The 18,491-nt window shown below is 45.2% G+C and overlaps 1 long non-coding RNA gene across 1 annotated transcript in view; it reads left to right on the top strand.

Moving 5' to 3' along the window:
- Positions 1–18,263, top strand: part of LOC140692577 (uncharacterized) — a 76,014-nt gene extending 57,751 nt beyond the window's left edge. Inside the window, exon 14 of the long non-coding RNA XR_012068143.1 lies at positions 18,085–18,263. This is a non-coding gene — a long non-coding RNA (uncharacterized lncRNA). The remainder of the gene's footprint in view (positions 1–18,084) is intronic.
- Positions 18,264–18,491: the final 228 nt, after the last annotated feature.

Genomic DNA, 18,491 nt, shown 5'->3' with positions numbered 1-18,491 from the left:
CCGAACTTGGTGTCCTCGCTGCCGAACCTTGCCGGTGCCATCCAAAATGTAGCATCCGCTTTTGAGAGATAACCTGAAGCAAATCCTTCCTCTTCTCACTCTGTGGTCTTGGACCACACTTCCTTGTCCTCTCATCCTTGTGGCACGGGTGCACGAAGTCAACCAAAGAGCTGTTGCACATCCTGTGCCTCAAACCAAACCATAATCACAGCCCAGGTTATGAATGTAGCAGATCCTAAGGCTTTTCATTCTGAATTCAAACCCAAGGCCCCCTGGATCCCTCAGACCCGATGCACAATATCTCTGATTCAGCCCCACACATACTCTAATTGCAAAATGCCAAATTGATCTCTGGTCCTGCAGATGCACTGGCTGTGGCCATGGGACATATCGATAATTTCAACTGTACACGCCAGGGTGGTTGTTTGCTCATTGGGGTCACAGGTCGGTTTGCTCTCTTGATAGGACCCACCACATCCCACAACGCACTCCAGATCCCTGAGACTCAGCGTGTGCCATCATCCGTAGCCCTATCCCTCCCTGAACGCTGCCTCTGCTACCTCAAATTTGGCAGCTCGGATCTTGGTCTCAGAATCAACTGTGGGGATATTTTGCACTGGATTCTTTGAGTTCTGTCAGCCAAGCATCTGCTGTGCACTCTTCTAACACTCAGCGCATCACCTTCAATCCCAGGTCTCCTATCGGCTTGAGAGTGTGCGTCCGAGTTAAAGAGAGTTTCACCTTTACTGCTCCATCAACAGGGCTCAGACCATGCACAGGTATCCATTCCCTGCTTTTCCTTCTCCTGCTTCCAGGTGTTCTGAGGCCTCATCCTGTCTTTGGAAGTAACAGACCTCTCTTCGGCAAGTGTCCTGTGCCATGGGCTGGGTGAGTGGATGTTTCCATTGCTGTGTTCATGGGAGCGAGTGAGCGCAGGTTGCACTGCTTCTCTGTCAACTGGGCATCGATGAATCAACACTTTCCAGATTCATTTCACAGAAATGTAATTTTTTTAATCTCTTAGTTTCTATACAGCCGTGGTGGGAGGGATTGTCCGAAGACTCCAATTTTGACATTGTGTTGATATCTCATTTGCAGCCTTAGAAATTTAATAGAATTTATATAAATGTTTTGGGAGTTATACGAAAATGAAGTTAGTTTCTGAAACATACAAAATCGACCTAGAAGCCAGACTTGTCAATTTCGGTAACATTTTGTCAGCTCTAAGGAAAACATAGACAGATAGAATGCAAACTAGCAGTCCGGACTGTTAAAGGGGTCATGTCAACTCTTTACTGTTGAAGCCTCCGAAACCAACAGGAACCATGAAATAACTAATGGAAACATGAAATAACCCCCAAGCTTGGATTCACTTGTGCATGTGGTGCCCTTTACTCCCGATGACACCTACTGGTCAATGTTGGCATTTCAAGGTGTAACATCCCTCTCAAGGAAAATACAACAGGAAACGAACGAAATATATACATTTAGCTTTGAATCCAAAGAACCTAGAAGCATTATAGCTATGAGAACCCCGCTGCAGCTATGCTAGGCTACTGAGAACCAGGTGTTCTTCTATCAGTGATGAGAACGCTTAATCATCCGATCATGTTGGGTAAAGCACTTGAATGCAACCAAGTCTGCACCCCCATGATAGATTGCCCCCGGGGGCTTGACTCAATTGAAAGACGGTCCACATAAGCTGTGTCTTTCATGTCATTGGCGACTTTTACAGTTCAGTTCACTATCTGACTTCTAATATTTACCTAGACTGTCTTGAAAAACGGAGGCCTAATACATATTCAAGTTCAGTCAAAGATTCCCCTCACTCACCACACTCCCTTCACCCCAGAGAAGACATAAACCCAGCATTTGCTGAATCTAGCGGAAGGCCATCGTTTCTTTGTGGGAGCTAAGGATTCAATTCCTATCTATTTCATACGAGAGTATTTGACCTTTATGGGGTTCCCTGTTGTTCACAGAGAATGAAGCTAGAGGAACTCTGATTCTAGGAGGGGCTTGCTCTTCTCTTACTGGCTTCATTGCAGCTCAGGTACTGATCCCTCAAAATGGATGCCTGAGTGGAGGGGAGGGAAGAGCAAGTGCTTGATAGCTACGCCCAATCCTGGGAAAAGGCTTACCTGGGCTTGGGGCACTTTGATCTGAATGGCTTGGAATTGCCCCTTGGGTCGTGTGGATTATCTGACCTCTTTCAAGAACATGAGCGTTTTTATCATCTCTGCCATCTCTTCTCTTTAGACGTCAGGGATCTTGGACCCTTTCTTGGAGCAGAGGATTGAGGAACTTACTCCAGTCCACGGTGGCCCTCCGTATGTTTCTGCTAGTATCAGCGAGGTTCAATATGTCTCATGAATGCCTTTCGAGCCTGCTATCCTCTACAGCTGTCTCCAGGCCAGTATTCTCTATTGTAGCAGAACATCTCTCATCAATGTGTTCGCATCTCTCCTCAATCCGTGCAGCCATATTTTCGGCCAGTTTCTCTTCGTGTCTCCCATAAAGTCGACTTCAACAGGACTGGGCAAGTCTGAAAGGACCTCGGAGCCTCTCCAGTAAGCTGAAGACAGGCAGATCTTCCACTGTCTGCCCTTTCAGGTTCTGGAAACTGACCCGTGAGCTCAGGTCTTTGGGCAGCAGCAGTATCTCGAACTGACACAGCTTCCCGGACCAAAGACCTAAGCCAAGGTCCACAGAGGGCGGCAGCCCCTCCATCGCACTGATCCACCCACAGAACTCTGCCCGGTTACCTAGGATCCACCAGCCACAACAAGCCTCGCGGTACACACCAACATTCCACCTGGAATCCAACGGTTAACTGCCATCCCCAATGGCTGCTGCATCTTGTCAGTCTTGGGGGAGGGGCTGCATCCGACGAGAGGTTCCTAAGGTAAATGTGATTCTACCCACTAGCGTCCCATGGGCCTTTGTTCTTCCCTCTTTCCTTTTGTTCAGATCTGTATGCACTGTAGCAACGGAGGAAAGTGTGTCCATTTTCAGTTGAATGTTTCACACGTCTTTAAACTTTCTAACAGTTCACAGTACACAGAGACCCACTAAGGGAAACTATTGTTCCTGTAATATGGGCACACCCGCAATACATAGCCGTCGGTTGATTTCTGCTGAAAAACCCGCATTCAAGGGACATCTATCCATTTGTTTCAAGGGGGCTGAAATTCCTAGGCATGATACAATCCCCAATGTGCACTTTACTGCCTGTCTCTTTTGATCTTAGTACACTTTTGCGGAGCTACTTTTCCTTGTTATAGGCTTGTGCCATTTCTTCTCGACGTAGTGTAGAATATGGCATTCATTCATCCTGTTGGAAGACTTGCAAGTCTATATCACGGACTAGGAATCCATTGGATTCCAAATCGGCATTTGGGTTAGGTCACGATATGCTCATATGAATCAATATTTACGAATATAAATGCACGCCTCTGATTTCCGAATACAGGTGTGCTGAGTACATTCAAGCCGCGATACTGGGTCAATGCGTACTGAATGATCCTTGACATCACCTTGAGTAATTTCTTTTGAATAGTCATGTTCCCCTACCCTATTTGTGTTGTTTGTTTGTTTGATTCTTTCTTGGTCTGCTTCTCGTTTGTTTTGCAAACACGTCAGGCCATGCATCTCTCCGTTTGCTTCCAACAGAGAGTCATATAAGCTGACTCCCTTAAGAGAGTGCTTCCAATCCCCTATGATTTCCTGCTTCCCACTCCCATCTTTAGGGTTTTGATGTCCTCCTTGCTTTCTTCTTGTTTCTTCTTTTCCACTCATGCTCTTCTTGCATTTCCAATAAGGGTTTTCTTCTTTCCATTTCATCTTGCTGCTTATCCCTTCAGGGGAGAATTCTCAACCTTTCTTTTAGGATAAGTTTTGAACTGCTGAATTCTTTTAAGATTTGCAGGTCTGTGGCATTCTCTAGCTCTGCTGTTATTAGAAATGGTGGTCATGTGGCATAGGCTACCCTAGATGGCAGCATTTTGCCATTCAAGCTATGGTCTATGTCCTGGCACTCCTCCCTGTCCTGCAATATTGCTGCTGAGATAGCAGCTGAAACCCCTCTGGAGGTTCTCTTGTGACTATGTTGCTTTCCTCCAGGCGCATTGTAAATCACTGGGATGCTCATGAACTTTGTTGATTTGGATCATACAGCTGCTGCTAAGTCTATTGGGATTCCACCTCTTTCGGACGCTGTGTACTTCATGAATTCGCCTAGATGATTCTATCTTGGCTTTCAGCAAGTTTCAGTCTGATTTTTCTACACATAACTTTTCAAACATTGTTTGTTTCTTTATCTCTTGCTTTTCCATCTGGGACTCTTTCGAATTTTAGTCTTTCATGCCTTGTCTTCAACCAGGATTCAACAGCAATGTTTTCATTGGTTTGCACTTGCTTTCCTATGTGTGCTTCTGACCGAGGGATTTCTGTTCCCCTGTCTTCAAAGTCATTCACGCGTCCCTCTGCAATATCTAGTCTGCTTAGGACGGAATGTTAGCCCTGATATTTTCTCATCCACTGAGTTTTCTGATATTATTTGGCTCGTCTTTAGACTTTCTCTTCCCCTTTTCTGGTATTCTGCCTTTTGTGATTCTGAGACACTGTTGTTCTTCAGTGTTTCCCTCACCTCCATTTTCAATACTTGCTCTGGAGAGCGTTTTGCAGTCTAGTTGTCTGAAAGCTTATCTTTAGGGCCTTCAATCTCTTTGGAACTGAAAATGGTACTTCCTTTTCCTTTTACTGTATTTCTTCATCTCTACTGGTCAGGTAATTTCAGGTATCTAATGTAGACTTCTAGGGCTTTGTTAAGTGAAAACTTTAGACTCTTGGCTCTACACAATTGCATGGGATTTCTGTGAGGACAAATTTTCCTAGACATTGATGCCATGTCCTTTTCCTGTGTGTGTTGACTGGTCTATCTCCAATTGCTGGTGTTGCCTTTGTTGTGATGAACACCCCATACTATTTCGATTAGGATAACCTCATTTTGATTACGCTTATCTCACAAATCTGAAAGAGCACAGGACACTTCCTCTGGTGGAAATGGAGCTTCTAAATCTTCTCAGCTCTGCATTCTACTCTATGTTATTTTGGAGTGTTTCCGGAAGTGCAGAGTGTGAGTACGCTTGTGCTTTTTAGTGCCACGGGAATGTCCCACTGAAACCAGTTCTTCCAAAAGTTTCTCTGTCTGCAGAAACACCAGTGGAAGCATATCTATGGATGTCACACATCAGGGCCTGCTGGAATGATCCCGCAGCCCGAACTTGGTGTCCTCGCTGCCGAACCGTGCCGGTGCCATCCAAAATGTAGCATCCGCTTTTGAGAGATAAACTGAAGGAAATCCTTCCTCTTCTCACGCTGTGGTCTTGGACCACACTTCCTTGTCCTCTCATCCTTGTGGCACGGGTGCACGAAGTCAACCACAGAGCTGTTGCACATCCTGTGCCTCAAACCAAACCATAATCACAGCCCAGGTTATGAATGTAGCAGATCCTAAGGCTTTTCATTCTGAATTCAAACCCAAGGCCCCCTGGATCCCTCAGACCCGATGCACAATATCTCTGATTCAGCCCCACACATGCTCTATTGGCAAAATGCCAAATAGGTCTCTGGTCCTGCAGAAGCACTGGGTGTGGCCATGGGACACATCGATAAATTCAACTGCGCGCGCCAGGGTGGTTGCTTGCTCATTGGGGCCACATGTCGGTTTGCTCTCTTGATAGGACCCACCACATCCCACAACACACTCCAGATCCCTGAGACTCAGCGTGTGCCATCATCCGTAGCCCTATCCCTCCCTGAACGCTGCCTCTGCTACCTCAAATTTGGCAGCTCGCATCTTGGTCTCAGAATCAAATGTGGGGATATTTTGCACTGGATTTTTTGAGTTCTGTCAGCCAAGCATCTGCTGTGCACTCTTCTAACACTCAGCGCATCACCTTCAATCCCAGGTCTCCTGTCCGCTTGAGAGTGTGCGTCCAAGTTAAAGAGAGTTTCACATTTACTGCTCCATCAACAGGGCTCAGACCATGCACTGGTATCCATTCCCTGCTATTCCTTCTCCTGCTTCCAGGTGTTCTGAGGCCTCATCCTGTCTTTGGAAGTAACAGAACTCTCTTCGGGAAGTGTCCTGTGCCAAGGGCTGGGTGAGTGGATGTTTCCATTGCTGTGTACATGGGAGCGAGTGAGCGCAGGTTGCACTGCTTCTCTGTCAACTGGGCATCGATGAATCAACACTTTCCAGATACATTTCACAGAAATGTGATTTTTTTTAATCTCTTTGTTTCTATACAGACTTGGTGGGAGGGATTGTCCGAAGACTCCAGTTTTGACATTGTGTTGATATCTCATTTGCAGTCTTTAATAATTTAATAGAATATTTTTAAATGTTTTGGAAGTTATACGAAAATGAAGTTATTTTCTGAAACATACTAAATCGACCTAGAAGCCAGACTTGTCAATTTCGGTAACATTTTGTCAGCTCTAATTAAAACTTAGACAGATAGAATGCAAACTAGCAGTCCGAACTTTTAAAGGGGTCATGTCAACTCTTTAGTGTTGAAGCCTCCGAAACCAACAGGAACCATGAAATAACTAATGGAAACATGAAATAACCCCCAAGCTTGGATTCACTTGTGCATGTGGTGCCCTTTACTCCCGATGACACCAAGTGTTCAATGTTGGCATTTCAAGTTGTAACATCCCTCTCAAGGAGAATACAAGAGAAAACGAACGAAATATATACATTTAGCTTTGAATCCAAAGAACCTAGAGGCATTATAGCTATGAGTACCCTGCTGCAGCTATGCTAGGCTACTGAGAACCAGGTGTTCTTCTATCAGTGATGAGAACGCTTAATCATCCGATCATGTTGGGTAAAGCACTTGAATGCAACCAAGTCTGCACCCCCATGAAAGATTGCCCCCGGGGGCTTGACTCAATTGAAAGACGGTCCACATAATCTGTATCTTTCATGTCATTGGAAATTTTACATTTCAGTTCACTATCTGACTTCTAATATTTACCTAGACTGTCTTGAAAAACGGAGGCCTAATACATATTCAAGTTCAGTCAAAGATTCCCCTCACTTACCACACTCCCTTCACCCCAGAGAAGACATAAACCCAGCATTTGCTGAATCTAGCGGAAGGCCATCGTTTCTTTGTGGGAGCTAAGGATGCAATTCCTATCTATTTCATACGAGAGTATTTGACCTTTATGTGGTTCCCTGTTGTTCACAGAGGATGAAGCTAGAGGAACTCTGATTCTAGGAGGGGCTTGCTCTTCTCTTACTGGCTTCATTGCAGCTCAGGTACTGATCCCTCAAAATGGATGCCTGAGTGGAGGGGAGGGAAGAACAAGTGCTTGATAGCTAGGCCCAAACCTGGGAAAAGGCTTACCTGGGCTTGGTGCACTTTGATCTGAATGGCTTGGAATTGCCCCTTGGGTCGTGTGGATTATCTGACCTCTTTCAAGAACATGAGCGTTTTTATCATCTCTGCCATCTCTTCTCTTTAGACGTCAGGGATCTTGGACCCGTTATTGGAGCAGAGAATTGAGGGACTTCCTCCAGTCCACGGTAGCCCTCCGTATGTTTCTGCTAGTATCAGCGAAGTTCAATATATCTCATGAATGCCTTTCGAGCCTGCTATCCTCTACAGCTGTCTCCAGGCCAGTATTCTCTATTGTAGCAGAACATCTCTCATCAATGTGTTCGCATCTCTCCTCAATCCGTGCAGCCATATTTTCGGCCAGCTTCTCTTCGTGTCTCCCATAAAGTCGACTTCAACAGGACTGGGCAAGTCTGAAAGGACCTCGGAGCCTCTCCAGTAAGGTGAAGACAGGCAGATCTTCCACTGTCTGCCCTTTCAGGTTCTGGAAACTGACCCGTGAACTCAGGTCTTTGGGCAGCAGCAGTATCTCGAACTGACACAGCTTCGCGGACCAAAGACCTAAGCCAAGCTCCACAGAGGGCGGCAGCCCCTCCATCGCACTGATCCACCCACAGAACTCTGCCAGTTTACCAAGATCCACCAGCCACAACAAGCCTCGCGGTACACACCAACATTGCACCTGGAATCCAACGGCTAACTGCCATCCCCAAAGGCTGCTGCATCTTGTCAGTGTTGGGGGAGGGGCTGCATCCGACGAGAGGTTCCTAAGGTAAATGTGATTCTACCCACTAGCGTCCCATGGGCCTTTGTTCTTCCCTCTTTCCTTTTGTTCAGATCTGTATGCACTCTAGCAATGGAGGGAAGTGTGTCCATTTTCAGTTGAATGTTTCACACGTCTTTAAACTTTCTAAAAGTTCACAGTACACAGAGACCCACTAAGGGAAACTATTGTTCCTGTAATATGGGCACACCCACAATACATAGCCGTCGGTAGATTTCTGCTGAAACACCCGCATTCACGGGATATCTATCCATTTGTTTCAAGGGGGCTGAAATTCCTAGGAATGATACAATCCCCAATGTGCACTTTACTGCCTGTCTCTTTTGATCTTAGTACACTTTTGCGGAGCTACTTTTCCTTGTTATAGGCTTGTGCCATTTCTTCTCGACGTAGTGTAGAATATGGCATTCATTCATCCTGTTGGAAGACTTGCAAGTCTATATCACGGACTAGGAATCCATTGGATTCCAAATCGGCATTTGGGTTAGGTCACGATATGCTCATATGAATCAATATTTACGAATATAAATGCACGCCTCTGATTTCCGAATACAGGTGTGCTGAGTACATTCAAGCCGCGATACTGGGTCGATGCGTACTGAATGATCCTTGACATCACCTTGAGTAATTTCTTTTGAATAGTCATGTTCCCCTACCGTTTTTGTGTTGTTTTTTTGTTTGATTCTTTCTTGGTCTGCTTCTCGTTTGTTTTGCAAACACGTCAGGCCATGCATCTCTCCGTTTGCTTCCAACAGACAGTCATAAAAGCTGACTCCCTTAAGATAGTGCTTCCAATCCCCTATGATTTCCTGCTTCCATCTCCCATTTTAGGGTTTTGAAGTCCTCCTTGCTTTCTTCTTGTTTCTTCTTTTCCACTCATGCTCTTCTTGCAATTCCAATAAGGGTTTTCTCCTTTATATTTCATCTTGCTGCTTATCCCGTCAGGGGAGAATTCTCAACCTTTCTTTTAGGATAAGTTTCGAACTGCTGATTTCTTTTAAGATTTGCAGGTCTGTGGCATTCTCTAGCTCTGCTGTTATTAGAAATGGTGGTCATGTGGCATAGGCTACCCTAGATGGCAGCATTTTGCCATTCAAGCTATGGTCTATGTCCTGGCACTCCTCCCTGTCCTGCAATATTGCTGCTGAGATAGCAGCTGAAACCCCTCTGGAGGTTCTCTTGTGACTATGTTGCTTTCCTCCAGGCGCATTTTAAATCACTGGGATGCTCATGAACTTTGTTGATTTGGATCATACAGCTGCTGCTAAGTCTATTGGGATTCCACCTCTTTTGGACGCTGTGTACTTCCTGAATTCGCCTAGATGATTCTATCTTGGCTTTCAGCAAGTTTCAGTCTGATTTTTCTACACATAACTTTTCAAACATTGTTTGTTTCTTTATCTCTTGCTTTTCCATCTGGGACTCTTTCGAATTTTAGTCTTTCATGCCTTGTCTTCAACCAGGATTCAACAGCAATGTTTTCATTGGTTTGCACTTGCTTTACTATGTGTGCTTCTGACCGAGGGATTTCTGTTCCCCTGTCTTCAAAGTCATTCACGCATCCCTCTGCAATATCAAGTCTGCTTAGGACGGAATGTTAGCCCTGATATTTTCTCATCCACTGAGTTTTCTGATATTTTTTGGCTCGTCTTTAGGCTTTCTCTTCCCCTTTTCTGGTATTCTGCCTTTTGCAATTCTGAGACACTGTTGTTCTTCAGTGTTTCCCTCACATCCAATTTCAAAACTTGCTCTGGAGAGCGTTTTGCAGTCTAGTTGTCTGAAAGCTTATCTTTATGGCCTTCAATCACTTTGGAACTGAAAATGGTACTTCTATTCTTTTTACTGTATTTCTTCATCTCTACTGGTCAGGTAATTTCAGGTATCTAATGTAGACTTCTAGGGCTTTGTAAAGAGAAAATTTAGACTCTTGGCTCTACACAATTGCATGGGATTTCTGTGAGGACAAATTTTCCTAGACATTGATGCCATGTCCTGTTCCTGTGTGTGTTGTCTGGTCTGTCTCCAATTGCTGCTGTTGCCTTTGTTGTGATGAAAACCCCATTCTATTTTGATTAGGATAACCTCATTTTGATTACGCTTATCTCACAAATCTGAAAGAGCACAGGACACTTCCTCTGGTGGAAATGGAACTTATAAAGGTTCTCAGCTCTGCATTCTACTCTATGTTAATTTGGAGTGTTTCCAGAAGTCAGAGTGTGAGTGCGCTTGTGCTTTGTAGTGCCACGGGAATGTCCCACTGAAACCAGTACTTCCAAGGGCTTCTCTGTCTGCAGAAACAACAGTGGAAGCATATCTATGGATGTCACACATCAGGGCCTGCTGGAATGATCCCGCAGCCCGAACTTGGTGTCCTCGCTGCCGAACCGTGCCGGTGCCATCCAAAATGTAGCATCCGCTTTTGAGAGATAAACTGAAGGAAATCCTTCCTCTTCTCACGCTGTGGTCTTGGACCACAATTCCTTGTCCTCTCTTCCTTGTGGCACGGGTGCACGAAGTCAACCACAGAGCTGTTGCACATCCTGTGCCTCAAACCAAACCATAATCACAGCCCAGGTTATGAATGTAGCAGATCCTAAGGCTTTTCATTCTGAATTCAAACCCAAGGCCCCCTGGACCCCTCAGACCCGATGCACAATATCTCTGATTCAACCCCACACATGCTCTATTGGCAAAATGCCAAATTGGTCTCTGGTCCTGCAGATGCACTGGCTGTGGCCATGGGACATATCGATAATTTCAACTGCGCGCGCCAGGGTGGTTGCTTGTTCATTGGGGTCACAGGTCGGTTTGCTCTCTTGATAGGACCCACCACATCCCACAACACACTCCAGATCCCTGAGACTCAGCGTGTGCCATCATCCGTAGCCCTATCCCTCCCTGAACGCTGCCTCTGCTACCTCAAATTTGGCAGCTCGGATCTTGTTCTCAGAATCAACTGTGGGGATATTTTGCACTGGATTCTTTGAGTTCTGTCAGCCAAGCATCTGCTGTGCACTCTTCTAACACCCAGCGCATCACCTTCAATCCCAGGTCTCCTGTCCGCTTGAGAGTGTGCGTCCAATTTAAAGAGAGTTTCCCCTTTACTGCTCCATCAACAGGGCTCAAACCATGCACTGGTATCCATTCCCTGCTTTTCCTTCTCCTGCTTCCAGGTGTTCTGAGGCCTCATCCTGTCTTTGGAAGTAACAGACCTCTCTTCGGCAAGTGTCCTGTGCCAAGGGCTGGGTGAGTGTATGTTTCCATTGCTGTGTTCATTGGAGCGAGTGAGCGCAGGTTGCACTGCTTCTCTGTCAACTGGGCATCGATGAATCAACACTTTCCAGATACATTTCACAGAAATGTGATTTTTTTTTATCTCTTTGTTTCTATACAGCCGTGGTGGGAGGGATTGTCCGAAGACACCAATTTTGACATTGTGTTGATATCTCATTTGCAGTCTTTAAAAATTTAATAGAATTTATATAAATGTTTTGGGAGTTATACGAAAATGAAGTTAGTTTCTGAAACATACTAAATCGACCTAGAAGCCAGACTTGTCAATTTCAGTAACATTTTGTCAGCTCTAAGGAAAACATAGACAGATAGAATGCAAACTAGCAGTCCGAACTGTTAAAGGGGTCATGTCAACTCTTTACTGTTGAAGCCTCCAAAACCAACAGGAACCATGAAATAACTAATGGAAACATGAAATAACCCCCAAGCTTGGATACACTTGTGCATGTGGTGCCCTTTACTCCCGATGACACCTACTGGACAAGGTTGGCATTTCAAGGTGTAACATACCTCTCAAGAAAATACAAGAGGAAACGAATTAAATATATACATTTAGCTTTGAATGCAAAGAAACTTGAGGCATTATAGCAATGAGAACCCTGCTGCAGCTATGCTAGGCTACTGAGAACCAGGTGTTCTTCTATCAGTGATGAGAACGCTTAATCATCCGATCATGTTGGGTAAAGCACTTGAATGCAACCAAGTCTGCAACCCCATGATAGATTGCCCCCGGGGGCTTGACTCAATTGAAAGACGGTCCACATAAGCTGTGTCTTTCATGTCATTGGCGACTTTTACAGTTCAGTTCACTATCTGACTTCTAATATTTACTTAGACTGTCTTGAAAAACGGAGGCCTAATACAGATTCAAGTTCAGTCAAAGATTCCCCTCACTTACCACACTCCCTTCACCCCAGAGAAGACATAAACCCACCATTTGCTGAATCTAGTGGAAGGCCATCGTTTCTTTGTGGGAGCTAAGGATTCAATTCCTATCTATTTCATACGAGAGTATTTGACCTTTATGGGTTTCCCTGTTGTTCACAGAGGATGAAGCTAGAGGAACTCTGATTCTAGGAGGGGCTTGCTCTTCTCTTACTGGCTTCATTGCAGCTCAGGTACTGATCCCTCTAAATGGATGCCTGAGTGGATGGGAGGGAAGAGCAGGTGCTTAAGAGCTAGGCCCAAACCTGGGAAAAGGCTTACCTGGTCTTTGTGCACTTTGATCTGAATGGCTTGGAATTACCCCTTGGGTCGTGTGGATTATCTGACCTCTTTCAAGAACATGAGCGTTTTTATCATCTCTGCCATCTCTTCTTTTTAGACGTCAGGGATCTTGGACCCGTTCTTGGAGCAGAGAATTGAGGAACTTCCTCCAGTCCACGTTGACCCTCCGTATGTTTCTGCTAGTATCAGCGAGGATCAATATGTCTCATGAATGCCTGCTATCCTCAACAGCTGTCTCCAGTCCAGTATTCTCTACTGTAGCAGAACATCCCTCATCAATGTGTTCGCATCTCTCCTCAATCCGTGCAGACATATTTTCGGCCAACTTCTCTTCGTGTCTCCCATAAAGTCGACTTCAACAGGACTGGGCAAGTCTGAAAGGACCTCGGAGCCTCTCCAGTAAGCTGAAGACAGGCAGATCTTCCACTGTCTGCCCTTTCAGATTCTGGAAACTGACCCGTGAACTCAGGTCTTTGGGCAGTAGCAGTACCTCGAACTGACACAGCTTCCCGGACCAAAGAACTAAGCCAAGCTCCACAGAGGGTGGCGGCCCCTTCATCGCACTGATCCACCCACAGAACTCTGCCCGGTTACCTATGATCCACCAGCCACAACAAGCCTCGCGGTACACACCAACATTCCACCTGGAATCCAACGGCTAACTGCCATCCCCAATGGCTGCTGCATCTTGTCAATGTTGGGGGAGGGGCTGCAACCAACGAGAGGTTCCTAAGGTAAATGTGATTCTACCCACTAGCGTCCCATGGGCCTTTGTTCTTCCCTCTTTCCTTTTGTTCAGATCTGTATGCACTGTAGCAACGGAGGGAAGTGTGTCCATTTTCAGTTGAATGTTTCACACGTCTTTAAACTTTCTAACAGTTCACAGTACACAGAGACCCACTAAGGGAAACTATTGTTCCTGTAATATGGGCACACCCGCAATACATAGCCGTCGGTTGATTTCTGCTGAAACACCCGCATTCACGGGACATCTATCCATTTGTTTCAAGGGGGCTGAAATTCCTAGGAATGATACAATCCCCAATGTGCACTTTACTGCCTGTCTCTTTTGATCTTAGTACACTTTTGCGGAGCTACTTTTCCTTGTTATAGGCTTGTGCCATTTCTTCTCGACGTAGTGTAGAATATGGCATTCATTCATCCTGTTGGAAGACTTGCAAGTCTATATCACGGACTAGGAATTCATTGAATTCCAAATCGGCATTTGGGTTAGGTCACGATATGCTCATATGAATCAATATTTACGAATATAAATGCACGCCTCTGATTTCCGAATACAGGTGTGCTGAGTACATTCAAGCCGCGATACTGGGTCGATGCGTACTGAATGATCCTTGACATCACCTTGAGTAATTTCTTTTGAATAGTCATGTTCCCCTACCCTATTTGTGTTGTTTGTTTGTTTGATTCTTTCTTGGTCTGCTTCTCGTTTGTTTTGCAAACACGTCAGGCCATGCATCTCTCCGTTTGCTTCCAACAGAGAGTCATATAAGCTGACTCCCTTAAGAGAGTGCTTCCAATCCCCTATGATTTCCTGCTTCCCTCTCCCATCTTTAGGGTTTTGATGTCCTCCTTGCTTTCTTCTTGTTTCTTCTTTTCCACTCATGCTCTTCTTGCATTTCCAATAAGGGTTTTCTTCTTTCCATTTCATCTTGCTGCTTATCCCTTCAGGAGAGAATTCTCAACCTTACTTTTAGGATAAGTTTCGAACTGATGAATTCTTTTAAGATTTGCAGGTCTGTGGCATTCTCTAGCTCTGCTGTTATTAGAAATGGTGGTCATGTGGCATAGGCTACCCTAGATGGCAGCATTTTGCCATTCAAGCTATGGTCTATGTCCTGGCACTCCTCCTTGTCCTGCAATATTGCTGCTGAGATAGCAGCTGAAACCCCTCTGGAGGTTCTCATGTGACTATGTTGCTTTCCTCCAGGTGCATTTTAAATCACTGGGATGCTCATGAACTTTGTTGATTTGGATCATACAGCTGCTGCTAAGTCTATTGGGATTCCACCTCTTTTGGACGCTGTGTACTTCCTGAATACGCCTAGATGTTACTATCTTGGCTTTCAGCAAGTTTCAGTCTGATTTTTCTACACATAATTTTTCAAACATTGTTTGTTTCTTTATCTCTTGCTTTTCCATCTGGGACTCTTTCGAATTTTAGTCTTTCATGCCGTGTTTTCAACCAGGATTCAACAGCAATGTTTTCATTGGTTTGCACTTGCTTTCCTATGTGTGCTTCTGACCGAGGGATTTCTGTTCCCCTGTCTTCAAAGTCATCCACGCGTCCCTCTGCAATATCTAGTCTGCTTAGGACGGAATATTTGCCCTGATATATTCCCATCCACTGAGTATTCTGATATATTTTGACTCGTCTTTAGGCTTTCTCTTCCCCTTTTCTGGTATTCTGCCTTTTGTGATTCTGAGACACTGTTGTTTTTCAGTGTTTCCTTCAACTCCATTTTCAATACTTGCTCTGGAGAGCGTTTTGCAGTCTAGTTGTCTGAAAGCTTATCTTTAGGGCCTTCAATCTCTTTGGAACTGAATATGGTACTTCCTTTTCCTTTTACTGTATTTCTTCAACTCTACTGGTCAGGTAATTTCAGGTATCTAATGTAGAATTCTAGGGCTTTGTTAAGTGAAAACTTTAGACTCTTGGCTCTACAAAATTGCATGGGATTTCTGTGAGGACAAATTTTCCTAGACATTGATGCCATGTCCTGTTCCTGTGTGTGTTGTCTGATCTGTCTCCAATTGCTGGTGTTGCTTTGTTGTGATGAACACCCCATTCTATTTTGATTAGGATAACCTCATTTTGATTACGCTTATCTCATAAATCTGAAAGAGCACAGGACACTTCCTCTGGTGGAAATGGAGCTTCTAAAGGTTCTCAGCTCTGCATTCTACTATATGTTACTTTGAAGTTTTTCCAGAAGAGCAGAGTGTGAATGCGCTTGTGCTTTGTAGTGCCACGCGAATGTCCCACTGAAACCAGTACTTCCAAGGGCTTCTCTGTCTGCAGAAACACCAGTGGAAGCATATCTATGGATGTCACACATCAGGGCCTGCTGGAATGATCCCGCAGCCCGAACTTGGTGTCCTCGCTGCCGAACCGTGCCGGTGCCATCCAAAATGTAGCATCCGCTTTTGAGAGATAAACTGAAGGAAATCCTTCCTCTTCTCATGCTGTGGTCTTGGACCACACTTCCTTGTCCTCTCATCCTTGTGGCACGGGTGCACGAAGTCAACCACAGAGCTGTTGCACATCCTGTGCCTCAAACCAAACCATAATCACAGCCCAGGTTATGAATGTAGCAGATCCTAAAGATTTTCATTCTGAATTCAAACCCAAGGCCCCCTGGACCCCTCAGACCCGATGCACAATATCTCTGATTCAGCCCCACACATGCTCTAATGGCAAAATGCCTAATTGGTCTCTGGTCCTGCAGATGCACTGGGTGTGGCCATGGGACATATCGATAATTTCAACTGCGCGCGCCAGGGTGGTTGCTTGCTCATTGGGGTCACAGGTCGGTTTGCTCTCTTGATAGGACCCACCACATCCCACAACGCACTCCAGATCCCTGAGACTCAGCGTTTGCCATCATCCGTAGCCCTATCCCTCCCTGAACGCTGCCTGTGCTACCTCAAATTTGGCAGCTCGGATCTTGTTCTCAGAATCAACTGTGGGAATATTTTGCACTGGATTCTTTGAGTTCTGTCAGCCAAGCATCTGCTGTGCACTCTTCTAACACCCAGCGCATCACCTTCAATCCCAGGTCTCCTGTCCGCTTGAGAGTGTGCGTCCAATTTAAAGAGAGTTTCACCTTTACTGCTCCATCAACAGGGCTCAGACCATGCACTGGTATACATTCCCTACTTTTCCTTCTCCTGCTTCCAGGTGTTCTGAGGCCTCATCCTGTCTTTGGAAGTAACAGACCTCTCTTCGGCAAGTGTCCTGTGCCAAGGGCTGGGTGAGTGGATGTTTCCATTGCTGTGTTCATTGGAGCGAGTGAGCGCAGGTTGCACTGCTTCTCTGTCAACTGGGCATCGATGAATCAACACTTTCCAGATACATTTCACAGAAATGTGATTTTTCTTTATCTCTTTGTTTCTATACAGCCGTGGTGGGAGGGATTGTCCGAAGACTCCAGTTTTGACATTGTGTTGATATCTCATTTGCAGTCTTTAAAAATTTAATAGAATTTATAAAAATGTTTTGGGAGTTATACGAAAATGAAGTTAGTTTCTGAAACATACTAAATCGACCTAGAAGCCAGACTTGTCAATTTCGGTAACATTTTGTCAGCTCTAAGGAAAACATAGACAGATAGAATGCAAACTAGCAGTCCGAACTGTTAAAGGGGTCATGTCAACTCTTTACTGTTGAAGCCTCCGAAACCAACAGGAACCATGAAATAACTAATGGAAACATGAAATAACCCCCAAGCTTGGATTCACTTGTGCATGTGGTGCCCTTTACTCCCGATGACACCTACTGGACAAGGTTGGCATTTCAAGGTGTAACATCCCTCTCAAGAAAATACAAGAGGAAACGAACTAAATATATACATTTAGATTTGAATCCAAAGAACCTTGAGGCATTATAGCAATGAGAACCCTGCTGCAGCTATGCTAAGCTACTGAGAACCAGGTGTTCTTCTATCAGTGATGACAACGCTTAATCATCCGATCATGTTGGTTAAAGCACTTGAATGCAACCAAGTCTGCAACCCCATGATAGATTGCCCCCGGGGGCTTGACTCAATTGAAAGACGGTCCACATAAGCTGTGTCTTTCATGTCATTGGCGACTTTTACAGTTCAGTTCACTATCTGACTTCTAATATTTACCTAGACTGTCTTGAAAAACGGAGGCCTAATACAGATTCAAGTTCAGTCAAAGATTCCCCTCACTTACCACACTCCCTTCACCCCAGAGAAGACATAAACCCAGCATTTGCTGAATCTAGTGGAAGGCCATCATTTCTTTGTGGGAGCTAAGGATTCAATTCCTATCTATTTCATACGAGAGTATTTGACCTTTATGGGTTTCCCTGTTGTTCACAGAAGATGAAGCTAGAGGAACTGTGATTCTAGGAGGGGCTTGCTCTTCTCTTACTGGCTTCATTGCAGCTCAGGTACTGATCCCTCTAAATGGATGCCTGAGTGGATGGGAGGGAAGAGCAGGTGCTTAAGAGCTAGGCCCAAACCTGGGAAAAGGCTTACCTGGTCTTTGTGCACTTTGATCTTAATGGCTTGGAATTACCCCTTGGGTCGTGTGGATTATCTGACCTCTTTCAAGAACATGAGCGTTTTTATCATCTCTGCCATCTCTTCTTTTTAGACGTCAGGGATCTTGGACCCGTTCTTGGAGCAGAGAATTGAGGAACTTCCTCCAGTCCACGTTGGCCCTCCGTATGTTTCTGCTAGTATCAGCGAGGATCAATATGTCTCATGAATGCCTGCTATCCTCAACAGCTGTCTCCAGGCCAGTATTCTCTACTGTAGCAGAACATCCCTCATCAATGTGTTCGCATCTCTCCTCAATCCGTGCAGCCATATTTTCGGCCAGCTTCTCTTCGTGTCTCCCATAAAGTCGACTTCAACAGGACTGGGCAAGTCTGAAAGGACCTCGGAGCCTCTCCAGTAAGCTGAAGACTGGCAGATCTTCCACTGTCTGCCCTTTCAGATTCTGGAAAATGACCCGTGAGCTCAGGTCTTTGGGCAGCAGCAGTATCTCGAACTGACACA

This window comes from Vicugna pacos, unplaced genomic scaffold (assembly GCF_048564905.1).
Source record: "Vicugna pacos unplaced genomic scaffold, VicPac4 scaffold_13, whole genome shotgun sequence".
NCBI lineage: Eukaryota > Metazoa > Chordata > Mammalia > Artiodactyla > Camelidae > Vicugna > Vicugna pacos.
This window is presented reverse-complemented; position numbering and strand designations above follow the sequence as displayed.